The following is a 10,000-nucleotide window of genomic DNA, read 5'->3' as shown; positions in this document are numbered from 1 at the left end:
CTCTCCCAGAGGAGTGTGTTACAATCCCACTTCTGACTCAATTTGTTGCGACTCCAAAATCACTTTCCGTGAGCAACAAAATTTGGGAAAACTTACCTCATTCTTTGGCTTCCGGAACACTAGTGAATAGGCATGGTTCCAGTTTCCGTAGTGTAGTGGTTATCACATTCGCCTCACACGCGAAAGGTCCTCAGTTCGAAACTGGGCGGAAACATTACTTGCTCCTCCTTTATTTATTTCATCCTTGTGTGAAGATGTATGACTGCACGTTAATTATAGCAACATCAACATATTCATAATTATGGATAGGAGGGGAGCCTCATCTGCTATTCTTGACATGTAAAGTCAATTTTTTAAGGTTTTAAAAAGATTTTCCGATGCTGTTGTTTGAAACGGACTTTGGCAAACCCCTAGCTGCTGAGCGAAAATGGCAACCTTCCATCAAGGAATCGAACCCTGTTCCTCCGCTTGACAGGCGGATTCTAACCTTTGACCATTGAAGAAGATTCAGAATGTGTTGCTTGACTGTCGTGCCAATTCTGAGAATACAAGCTGTAAGAGTATCACTGAAAAATTGACAAAAAAAATCACGTTGCTAAAATCGTTCCATTGTCGAGCATTTGCATGACTGAGAGCGTAAATTGACTGTGGAAGGGGTTCCATGGTGTAAAGGTCAGCACTCTGGACTCTGAATCCAGTGATCCGAGTTCAAATCTCGGTGGAACCTTCAGGTGTGTGCTTTCATGGTTGCGTTCTGGAAAGTAGATGAGTTGAGTAGGCTAGTCAGTTGTGAAAGGACACCAGAGTGCACGCTTCCAGCTGAGAGGATCTGTGGTATGTGACGTCAAACCTCTGTGTTGCTAGTTGAATCTTTTTTGGTTTCCTCTTGCATATTCATTTACGATGCTTCTATTTATCCATGCTCTCCCACAGGAGTGTGTTACAATCCCACTTCTGACTCAATTTGTTGCGACTCCAAAATCACTTTCCGTGAGCAACAAAATTTGGGAAAACTTACCTCATTCTTTGGCGTCCGGAACACTAGTGAATAGGCATGGTTCCAGTTTCCGTAGTGTAGTGGTTATCACATTCGCCTCACACGCGAAAGGTCCTCAGTTCGAAACTGGGCGGAAACATTACTTGCCCCTCCTTTATTTATTTCATCCTTGTGTGAAGATGTATGACTGCACGTTAATGATAGCAACATCAACATATTCATAATTATGGATAGGAGGGGAGCTTCATCTGCTATTCTTGACATGTAAAGTACATTTTTTCAGGTTTTAAAAAGATTTTCCGATGCTGTTGTTTGAAACGGACTTTGGCAAACCCCTAGCTGCTGAGCGAAAATGGCAACCTTCCATCAAGGAATCGAACCCTGTTCCTCCGCTTGACAGGCGGATTCTAACCTTTGACCATTGAAGAAGATACAGAATGTGTTGCTTGACTGTCGTGCCAATTCTGAGAATACAAGCTGTAAGAGTATCACTGAAAAATTGACAAAAAAAAATCACGTTGCTAAAATCCTTCCATTGTCGAGCATTTGCATGACTGAGAGCGTAAATTGACTGTGGAAGGGGTTCCATGGTGTAAAGGTCAGCACTCTGGACTCTGAATCCAGTGATCCGAGTTCAAATCTCGGTGGAACCTCCAGGTGTGTGCTGTCATGGTTGTGTTCTGGAAAGAAGATGAGTTGAGTAGGCTAGTCAGTTGTGAAAGGACACCAGAGTGCACGATTCCAGCTGAGAGGATCTGTGGTATGTGACACCACACCTCTGTGTTGCTAGTTGAATCTTTTTTGGTTTCCTCTTGCATGTTCATTAACGATGCTTCTATTTATCCATGCTCTCCCAGAGGAGTGTGTTACAATCCCACTTCTGACTCAATTTGTTGCGACTCCACAAACTCTTTCCGCGAGCAACAAAATTTGGGAAAACTTACCTCATTCTTTGGCGTCCGGAACACTAGTGAATGGGCATGGGTTCAGTTTCCGTAGTGTAGTGGTTATCACATTCGCCTAACACGCGAAAGGTCCTCAGTTCGAAACTGGGCGGAAACATTACTTGCCCCTCCTTTATTTATTTCATCCTTGTGTGAAGATGTATGACTGCACGTTAATTATAGCAACATCAACATATTCATAATTATGGATAGGAGGGGAGCCTCATCTGCTATTCTTGACATGTAAAGTCAATTTTTTAAGGTTTTAAAAAGATTTTCCGATGCTGTTGTTTGAAACGGACTTTGGCAAACCCCTAGCTGCTGAGCGAAAATGGCAACCTTCCATCAAGGAATCGAACCCTGTTCCTCCGCTTGACAGGCGGATTCTAACCTTTGACCTTTGAAGAAGATACAGAATGTGTTGCTTGACTGTCGTGCCAATTCTGAGAATACAAGCTGTAAGAGTATCACTGAAAAATTGACAAAAAAAAATCACGTTGCTAAAATCCTTCCATTGTCGAGCATTTGCATGACTGAGAGCGTAAATTGACTGTGGAAGGGGTTCCATGGTGTAAAGGTCAGCACTCTGGACTCTGAATCCAGTGATCCGAGTTCAAATCTCGGTGGAACCTCCAGGTGTGTGCTGTCATGGTTGCGTTCTGGAAAGTAGATGAGTTGAGTAGGCTAGTCAGTTGTGAAAGGACACCAGAGTGCACGATTCCAGCTGAGAGGATCTGTGGTATGTGACGTCACACCTCTGTGTTGCTAGTTGAATCCTTTTTGGTTTCCTCTTGCATGTTCATTAACGATGCTTCTATTTATCCATGCTCTCCCAGAGGAGTGTGTTACAATCCCACTTCTGACTCAATTTGTTGCGACTCCACAAACTCTTTCCGCGAGCAACAAAATTTGGGAAAACTTACCTCATTCTTTGGCTTCCGGAACACTAGTGAATAGGCATGGGTTCAGTTTCCGTAGTGTAGTGGTTATCACATTCACCTAACACGCGAAAGGTCCTCAGTTCGAAACTGGGCGGAAACATTACTTGCCCCTCCTTTATTTATTTCATCCTTGTGTGAAGATGTATGACTGCACGTTAATTATAGCAACATCAACATATTCATAATTATGGATAGGAGGGGAGCCTCATCTGCTATTCTTGACATGTAAAGTCAATTTTTTAAGGTTTTAAAAAGATTTTCCGATGCTGTTGTTTGAAACGGACTTTGGCAAACCCCTAGCTGCTGAGCGAAAATGGCAACCTTCCATCAAGGAATCGAACCCTGTTCCTCCGCTTGACGGGCGGATTCTAACCTTTGACCATTGAAGAAGATTCAGAATGTGTTGCTTGACTGTCGTGCCAATTCTGAGAATACAAGCTGTAAGAGTATCACTGAAAAATTGACAAAAAAAATCACGTTGCTAAAATCCTTCCATTGTCAAGCATTTGCATGACTGAGAGCGTAAATTGACTGTGGAAGGGGTTCCATGGTGTAAAGGTCAGCACTCTGGACTCTGAATCCAGTGATCCGAGTTCAAATCTCGGTGGAACCTTCAGGTGTGTGCTTTCATGGTTGCGTTCTGGAAAGTAGATGAGTTGAGTAGGCTAGTCAGTTGTGAAAGGACACCAGAGTGCACGATTCCAGCTGAGAGGATCTATGGTATGTGATGTCACACCTCTGTGTTGCTAGTTGAATCTTTTTTGGTTTCCTCTTGCATGTTCATTTACGATGCTTCTATTTATCCATGCTCTCCCAGAGGAGTGTGTTACAATCCCACTTCTGACTCAATTTGTTGCAACTCCACAAACTCTTTCCGCGAGCAACAAAATTTGGGAAAACTTACCTCATTCTTTGGCTTCCGGATCACTAGTAAATAGGCATGGCTTCAGTTTCTGTAGTGTAGTGGTTATCACATTCGCCTCACACGCGAAAGGTCCTCAGTTCGAAACTGGGCGGAAACATTACTTGCCCCTCCTTTATTTATTTCATCCTTGTGTGAAGATGTATGACTGCACGTTAATGATAGCAACATCAACATATTCATAATTATGGATAGGAGGGGAGCCTCATCTGCTATTCTTGACATGTAAAGTCAATTTTTTCAGGTTTTAAAAAGATTTTCCGATGCTGTTGTTTGAAACGGACTTTGGCAAACCCCTAGCTGCTGAGCGAAAATGGCAACCTTCCATCAAGGAATCGAACCTTGTTCCTCCGCTTGACAGGCGGATTCTAACCTTTGACAATTGAAGAAGATTCAGAATGTGTTGCTTGACTGTCGTGCCAATTCTGAGAATACAAGCTGTAAGAGTATCACTGAAAAATTGACAAAAAAAATCACGTTGCTAAAATCCTTCCATTGTCGAGCATTTGCATGACTGAGAGCGTAAATTGACTGTGGAAGGGGTTCCATGGTGTAAAGGTCAGCACTCTGGACTCTGAATCCAGTGATCCGAGTTCAAATCTCGGTGGAACCTTCAGGTGTGTGCTTTCATGGTTGCGTTCTGGAAAGTAGATGAGTTGAGTAGGCTAGTCAGTTGTGAAAGGACACCAGAGTGCACGATTCCAGCTGAGAGGATCTGTGGTATGTGACGTCACACCTCTGTGTTGCTAGTTGAATCTTTTTTGGTTTCTTCTTGCATATTCATTAACGATGCTTCTATTTATCCATGCTCTCCCAGAGGAGTGTGTTACAATCCCACTTCTGACTCAATTTGTTGCGACTCCAAAATCACTTTCCGTGAGCAACAAAATTTGGGAAAACTTACCTCATTCTTTGGCTTCCGGAACACTAGTGAATAGGCATGGTTCCAGTTTCCGTAGTGTAGTGGTTATCACATTCGCCTCACACGCGAAAGGTCCTCAGTTCGAAACTGGGCGGAAACATTACTTGCTCCTCCTTTATTTATTTCATCCTTGTGTGAAGATGTATGACTGCACGTTAATTATAGCAACATCAACATATTCATAATTATGGATAGGAGGGGAGCCTCATCTGCTATTCTTGACATGTAAAGTCAATTTTTTAAGGTTTTAAAAAGATTTTCCGATGCTGTTGTTTGAAACGGACTTTGGCAAACCCCTAGCTGCTGAGCGAAAATGGCAACCTTCCATCAAGGAATCGAACCCTGTTCCTCCGCTTGACAGGCGGATTCTAACCTTTGACCATTGAAGAAGATTCAGAATGTGTTGCTTGACTGTCGTGCCAATTCTGAGAATACAAGCTGTAAGAGTATCACTGAAAAATTGACAAAAAAAATCACGTTGCTAAAATCGTTCCATTGTCGAGCATTTGCATGACTGAGAGCGTAAATTGACTGTGGAAGGGGTTCCATGGTGTAAAGGTCAGCACTCTGGACTCTGAATCCAGTGATCCGAGTTCAAATCTCGGTGGAACCTTCAGGTGTGTGCTTTCATGGTTGCGTTCTGGAAAGTAGATGAGTTGAGTAGGCTAGTCAGTTGTGAAAGGACACCAGAGTGCACGCTTCCAGCTGAGAGGATCTGTGGTATGTGACGTCAAACCTCTGTGTTGCTAGTTGAATCTTTTTTGGTTTCCTCTTGCATATTCATTTACGATGCTTCTATTTATCCATGCTCTCCCACAGGAGTGTGTTACAATCCCACTTCTGACTCAATTTGTTGCGACTCCAAAATCACTTTCCGTGAGCAACAAAATTTGGGAAAACTTACCTCATTCTTTGGCGTCCGGAACACTAGTGAATAGGCATGGTTCCAGTTTCCGTAGTGTAGTGGTTATCACATTCGCCTCACACGCGAAAGGTCCTCAGTTTGAAACTGGGCGGAGACATTACTTGCCCCTCCTTTATTTATTTCATCCTTGTGTGAAGATGTATGACTGCACGTTAATGATAGCAACATCAACATATTCATAATTATGGATAGGAGGGGAGCTTCATCTGCTATTCTTGACATGTAAAGTACATTTTTTCAGGTTTTAAAAAGATTTTCCGATGCTGTTGTTTGAAACGGACTTTGGCAAACCCCTAGCTGCTGAGCGAAAATGGCAGCCTTCCATCAAGGAATCGAACCCTGTTCCTCCGCTTGACAGGCGGATTCTAACCTTTGACCATTGAAGAAGATACAGAATGTGTTGCTTGACTGTCGTGCCAATTCTGAGAATACAAGCTGTAAGAGTATCACTGAAAAATTGACAAAAAAAAATCACGTTGCTAAAATCCTTCCATTGTCGAGCATTTGCATGACTGAGAGCGTAAATTGACTGTGGAAGGGGTTCCATGGTGTAAAGGTCAGCACTCTGGACTTTGAATCCAGTGATCCGAGTTCAAATCTCGGTGGAACCTCCAGGTGTGTGCTGTCATGGTTGTGTTCTGGAAAGAAGATGAGTTGAGTAGGCTAGTCAGTTGTGAAAGGACACCAGAGTGCACGATTCCAGCTGAGAGGATCTGTGGTATGTGACACCACACCTCTGTGTTGCTAGTTGAATCTTTTTTGGTTTCCTCTTGCATGTTCATTAACGATGCTTCTATTTATCCATGCTCTCCCAGAGGAGTGTGTTACAATCCCACTTCTGACTCAATTTGTTGCGACTCCACAAACTCTTTCCGCGAGCAACAAAATTTGGGAAAACTTACCTCATTCTTTGGCGTCCGGAACACTAGTGAATGGGCATGGGTTCAGTTTCCGTAGTGTAGTGGTTATCACATTCGCCTAACACGCGAAAGGTCCTCAGTTCGAAACTGGGCGGAAACATTACTTGCCCCTCCTTTATTTATTTCATCCTTGTGTGAAGATGTATGACTGCACGTTAATTATAGCAACATCAACATATTCATAATTATGGATAGGAGGGGAGCCTCATCTGCTATTCTTGACATGTAAAGTCAATTTTTTAAGGTTTTAAAAAGATTTTCCGATGCTGTTGTTTGAAACGGACTTTGGCAAACCCCTAGCTGCTGAGCGAAAATGGCAACCTTCCATCAAGGAATCGAACCCTGTTCCTCCGCTTGACAGGCTGATTCTAAACTTTGACCTTTGAAGAAGATACAGAATGTGTTGCTTGACTGTCGTGCCAATTCTGAGAATACAAGCTGTAAGAGTATCACTGAAAAATTGACAAAAAAAAATCACGTTGCTAAAATCCTTCCATTGTCGAGCATTTGCATGACTGAGAGCGTAAATTGACTGTGGAAGGGGTTCCATGGTGTAAAGGTCAGCACTCTGGACTCTGAATCCAGTGATCCGAGTTCAAATCTCGGTGGAACCTCCAGGTGTGTGCTGTCATGGTTGCGTTCTGGAAAGTAGATGAGTTGAGTAGGCTAGTCAGTTGTGAAAGGACACCAGAGTGCACGATTCCAGCTGAGAGGATCTGTGGTATGTGACGTCACACCTCTGTGTTGCTAGTTGAATCCTTTTTGGTTTCCTCTTGCATGTTCATTAACGATGCTTCTATTTATCCATGCTCTCCCAGAGGAGTGTGTTACAATCCCACTTCTGACTCAATTTGTTGCGACTCCACAAACTCTTTCCGCGAGCAACAAAATTTGGGAAAACTTACCTCATTCTTTGGCTTCCGGAACACTAGTGAATAGGCATGGGTTCAGTTTCCGTAGTGTAGTGGTTATCACATTCACCTAACACGCGAAAGGTCCTCAGTTCGAAACTGGGCGGAAACATTACTTGCCCCTCCTTTATTTATTTCATCCTTGTGTGAAGATGTATGACTGCACGTTAATTATAGCAACATCAACATATTCATAATTATGGATAGGAGGGGAGCCTCATCTGCTATTCTTGACATGTAAAGTCAATTTTTTAAGGTTTTAAAAAGATTTTCCGATGCTGTTGTTTGAAACGGACTTTGGCAAACCCCTAGCTGCTGAGCGAAAATGGCAACCTTCCATCAAGGAATCGAACCCTGTTCCTCCGCTTGACGGGCGGATTCTAACCTTTGACCATTGAAGAAGATTCAGAATGTGTTGCTTGACTGTCGTGCCAATTCTGAGAATACAAGCTGTAAGAGTATCACTGAAAAATTGACAAAAAAAATCACGTTGCTAAAATCCTTCCATTGTCAAGCATTTGCATGACTGAGAGCGTAAATTGACTGTGGAAGGGGTTCCATGGTGTAAAGGTCAGCACTCTGGACTCTGAATCCAGTGATCCGAGTTCAAATCTCGGTGGAACCTTCAGGTGTGTGCTTTCATGGTTGCGTTCTGGAAAGTAGATGAGTTGAGTAGGCTAGTCAGTTGTGAAAGGACACCAGAGTGCACGATTCCAGCTGAGAGGATCTATGGTATGTGATGTCACACCTCTGTGTTGCTAGTTGAATCTTTTTTGGTTTCCTCTTGCATGTTCATTTACGATGCTTCTATTTATCCATGCTCTCCCAGAGGAGTGTGTTACAATCCCACTTCTGACTCAATTTGTTGCAACTCCACAAACTCTTTCCGCGAGCAACAAAATTTGGGAAAACTTACCTCATTCTTTGGCTTCCGGATCACTAGTAAATAGGCATGGCTTCAGTTTCTGTAGTGTAGTGGTTATCACATTCGCCTCACACGCGAAAGGTCCTCAGTTCGAAACTGGGCGGAAACATTACTTGCCCCTCCTTTATTTATTTCATCCTTGTGTGAAGATGTATGACTGCACGTTAATTATAGCAACATCAACATATTCATAATTATGGATAGGAGGGGAGCCTCATCTGCTATTCTTGACATGTAAAGTCAATTTTTTCAGGTTTTAAAAAGATTTTCCGATGCTGTTGTTTGAAACGGACTTTGGCAAACCCCTAGCTGCTGAGCGAAAATGGCAACCTTCCATCAAGGAATCGAACCTTGTTCCTCCGCTTGACAGGCGGATTCTAACCTTTGACAATTGAAGAAGATTCAGAATGTGTTGCTTGACTGTCGTGCCAATTCTGAGAATACAAGCTGTAAGAGTATCACTGAAAAATTGACAAAAAAAATCACGTTGCTAAAATCCTTCCATTGTCGAGCATTTGCATGACTGAGAGCGTAAATTGACTGTGGAAGGGGTTCCATGGTGTAAAGGTCAGCACTCTGGACTCTGAATCCAGTGATCCGAGTTCAAATCTCGGTGGAACCTTCAGGTGTGTGCTTTCATGGTTGCGTTCTGGAAAGTAGATGAGTTGAGTAGGCTAGTCAGTTGTGAAAGGACACCAGAGTGCACGATTCCAGCTGAGAGGATCTGTGGTATGTGACGTCACACCTCTGTGTTGCTAGTTGAATCTTTTTTGGTTTCTTCTTGCATATTCATTAACGATGCTTCTATTTATCCATGCTCTCCCAGAGGAGTGTGTTACAATCCCACTTCTGACTCAATTTGTTGCAACTCCACAAACTCTTTCCGCGAGCAACAAAATTTGGGAAAACTTACCTCATTCTTTGGCTTCCGGATCACTAGTAAATATGCATGGCTTCAGTTTCTGTAGTGTAGTGGTTATCACATTCGCCTCACACGCGAAAGGTCCTCAGTTCGAAACTGGGCGGAAACATTACTTGCTCCTCCTTTATTTATTTCATCCTTGTGTGAAGATGTATGACTGCACGTTAATTATAGCAACATCAACATATTCATAATTATGGATAGGAGGGGAGCCTCATCTGCTATTCTTGACATGTAAAGTCAATTTTTTAAGGTTTTAAAAAGATTTTCCGATGCTGTTGTTTGAAACGGACTTTGGCAAACCCCTAGCTGCTGAGCGAAAATGGCAACCTTCCATCAAGGAATCGAACCCTGTTCCTCCGCTTGACAGGCGGATTCTAACCTTTGACCATTGAAGAAGATTCAGAATGTGTTGCTTGACTGTCGTGCCAATTCTGAGAATACAAGCTGTAAGAGTATCACTGAAAAATTGACAAAAAAAATCACGTTGCTAAAATTGTTCCATTGTCGAGCATTTGCATGACTGAGAGCGTAAATTGACTGTGGAAGGGGTTCCATGGTGTAAAGGTCAGCACTCTGGACTCTGAATCCAGTGATCCGAGTTCAAATCTCGGTGGAACCTTCAGGTGTGTGCTTTCATGGTTGCGTTCTGGAAAGTAGATGAGTTGAGT

General features: G+C 42.9%; 22 non-coding genes across 22 annotated transcripts; all 22 read left to right on the top strand.

The window, feature by feature from the left end:
• The first annotated feature begins 141 nt into the window (after window positions 1-141).
• On the top strand, window positions 142-214 carry trnav-cac (transfer RNA valine (anticodon CAC)). The gene has a single exon. It is a non-coding gene; the product is annotated as a tRNA-Val (tRNA).
• A 441-nt stretch (window positions 215-655) lies between these two features.
• Window positions 656-727, top strand: trnaq-cug (transfer RNA glutamine (anticodon CUG)). Its single transcript has one exon. It is a non-coding gene; the product is annotated as a tRNA-Gln (tRNA).
• Window positions 728-1,063: 336 nt separating this feature from the next.
• On the top strand, window positions 1,064-1,136 carry trnav-cac (transfer RNA valine (anticodon CAC)). Its single transcript has one exon. It is a non-coding gene; the product is annotated as a tRNA-Val (tRNA).
• A 442-nt stretch (window positions 1,137-1,578) lies between these two features.
• On the top strand, window positions 1,579-1,650 carry trnaq-cug (transfer RNA glutamine (anticodon CUG)). The gene has a single exon. It is a non-coding gene; the product is annotated as a tRNA-Gln (tRNA).
• A 336-nt stretch (window positions 1,651-1,986) lies between these two features.
• trnav-aac (transfer RNA valine (anticodon AAC)) lies at window positions 1,987-2,059 on the top strand. Its single transcript has one exon. It is a non-coding gene; the product is annotated as a tRNA-Val (tRNA).
• A 442-nt stretch (window positions 2,060-2,501) lies between these two features.
• trnaq-cug (transfer RNA glutamine (anticodon CUG)) lies at window positions 2,502-2,573 on the top strand. Its single transcript has one exon. It is a non-coding gene; the product is annotated as a tRNA-Gln (tRNA).
• A 336-nt stretch (window positions 2,574-2,909) lies between these two features.
• On the top strand, window positions 2,910-2,982 carry trnav-aac (transfer RNA valine (anticodon AAC)). The gene has a single exon. It is a non-coding gene; the product is annotated as a tRNA-Val (tRNA).
• Window positions 2,983-3,423: 441 nt separating this feature from the next.
• trnaq-cug (transfer RNA glutamine (anticodon CUG)) lies at window positions 3,424-3,495 on the top strand. Its single transcript has one exon. It is a non-coding gene; the product is annotated as a tRNA-Gln (tRNA).
• A 336-nt stretch (window positions 3,496-3,831) lies between these two features.
• trnav-cac (transfer RNA valine (anticodon CAC)) lies at window positions 3,832-3,904 on the top strand. The gene has a single exon. It is a non-coding gene; the product is annotated as a tRNA-Val (tRNA).
• A 441-nt stretch (window positions 3,905-4,345) lies between these two features.
• trnaq-cug (transfer RNA glutamine (anticodon CUG)) lies at window positions 4,346-4,417 on the top strand. The gene has a single exon. It is a non-coding gene; the product is annotated as a tRNA-Gln (tRNA).
• A 336-nt stretch (window positions 4,418-4,753) lies between these two features.
• trnav-cac (transfer RNA valine (anticodon CAC)) lies at window positions 4,754-4,826 on the top strand. Its single transcript has one exon. It is a non-coding gene; the product is annotated as a tRNA-Val (tRNA).
• Window positions 4,827-5,267: 441 nt separating this feature from the next.
• On the top strand, window positions 5,268-5,339 carry trnaq-cug (transfer RNA glutamine (anticodon CUG)). The gene has a single exon. It is a non-coding gene; the product is annotated as a tRNA-Gln (tRNA).
• A 336-nt stretch (window positions 5,340-5,675) lies between these two features.
• Window positions 5,676-5,748, top strand: trnav-cac (transfer RNA valine (anticodon CAC)). Its single transcript has one exon. It is a non-coding gene; the product is annotated as a tRNA-Val (tRNA).
• A 442-nt stretch (window positions 5,749-6,190) lies between these two features.
• trnaq-uug (transfer RNA glutamine (anticodon UUG)) lies at window positions 6,191-6,262 on the top strand. The gene has a single exon. It is a non-coding gene; the product is annotated as a tRNA-Gln (tRNA).
• Window positions 6,263-6,598: 336 nt separating this feature from the next.
• On the top strand, window positions 6,599-6,671 carry trnav-aac (transfer RNA valine (anticodon AAC)). Its single transcript has one exon. It is a non-coding gene; the product is annotated as a tRNA-Val (tRNA).
• A 442-nt stretch (window positions 6,672-7,113) lies between these two features.
• Window positions 7,114-7,185, top strand: trnaq-cug (transfer RNA glutamine (anticodon CUG)). The gene has a single exon. It is a non-coding gene; the product is annotated as a tRNA-Gln (tRNA).
• A 336-nt stretch (window positions 7,186-7,521) lies between these two features.
• Window positions 7,522-7,594, top strand: trnav-aac (transfer RNA valine (anticodon AAC)). The gene has a single exon. It is a non-coding gene; the product is annotated as a tRNA-Val (tRNA).
• A 441-nt stretch (window positions 7,595-8,035) lies between these two features.
• On the top strand, window positions 8,036-8,107 carry trnaq-cug (transfer RNA glutamine (anticodon CUG)). Its single transcript has one exon. It is a non-coding gene; the product is annotated as a tRNA-Gln (tRNA).
• A 336-nt stretch (window positions 8,108-8,443) lies between these two features.
• trnav-cac (transfer RNA valine (anticodon CAC)) lies at window positions 8,444-8,516 on the top strand. Its single transcript has one exon. It is a non-coding gene; the product is annotated as a tRNA-Val (tRNA).
• A 441-nt stretch (window positions 8,517-8,957) lies between these two features.
• Window positions 8,958-9,029, top strand: trnaq-cug (transfer RNA glutamine (anticodon CUG)). The gene has a single exon. It is a non-coding gene; the product is annotated as a tRNA-Gln (tRNA).
• Window positions 9,030-9,365: 336 nt separating this feature from the next.
• On the top strand, window positions 9,366-9,438 carry trnav-cac (transfer RNA valine (anticodon CAC)). Its single transcript has one exon. It is a non-coding gene; the product is annotated as a tRNA-Val (tRNA).
• Window positions 9,439-9,879: 441 nt separating this feature from the next.
• On the top strand, window positions 9,880-9,951 carry trnaq-cug (transfer RNA glutamine (anticodon CUG)). The gene has a single exon. It is a non-coding gene; the product is annotated as a tRNA-Gln (tRNA).
• Window positions 9,952-10,000: the final 49 nt, after the last annotated feature.

This window comes from Odontesthes bonariensis, chromosome 11 (genome assembly GCF_027942865.1).
Source record: "Odontesthes bonariensis isolate fOdoBon6 chromosome 11, fOdoBon6.hap1, whole genome shotgun sequence".
Lineage (NCBI taxonomy): Eukaryota > Metazoa > Chordata > Actinopteri > Atheriniformes > Atherinopsidae > Odontesthes > Odontesthes bonariensis.
Note: the sequence above shows the minus strand (reverse complement) of the source record. Positions and strands in the feature narration are given on the sequence as shown.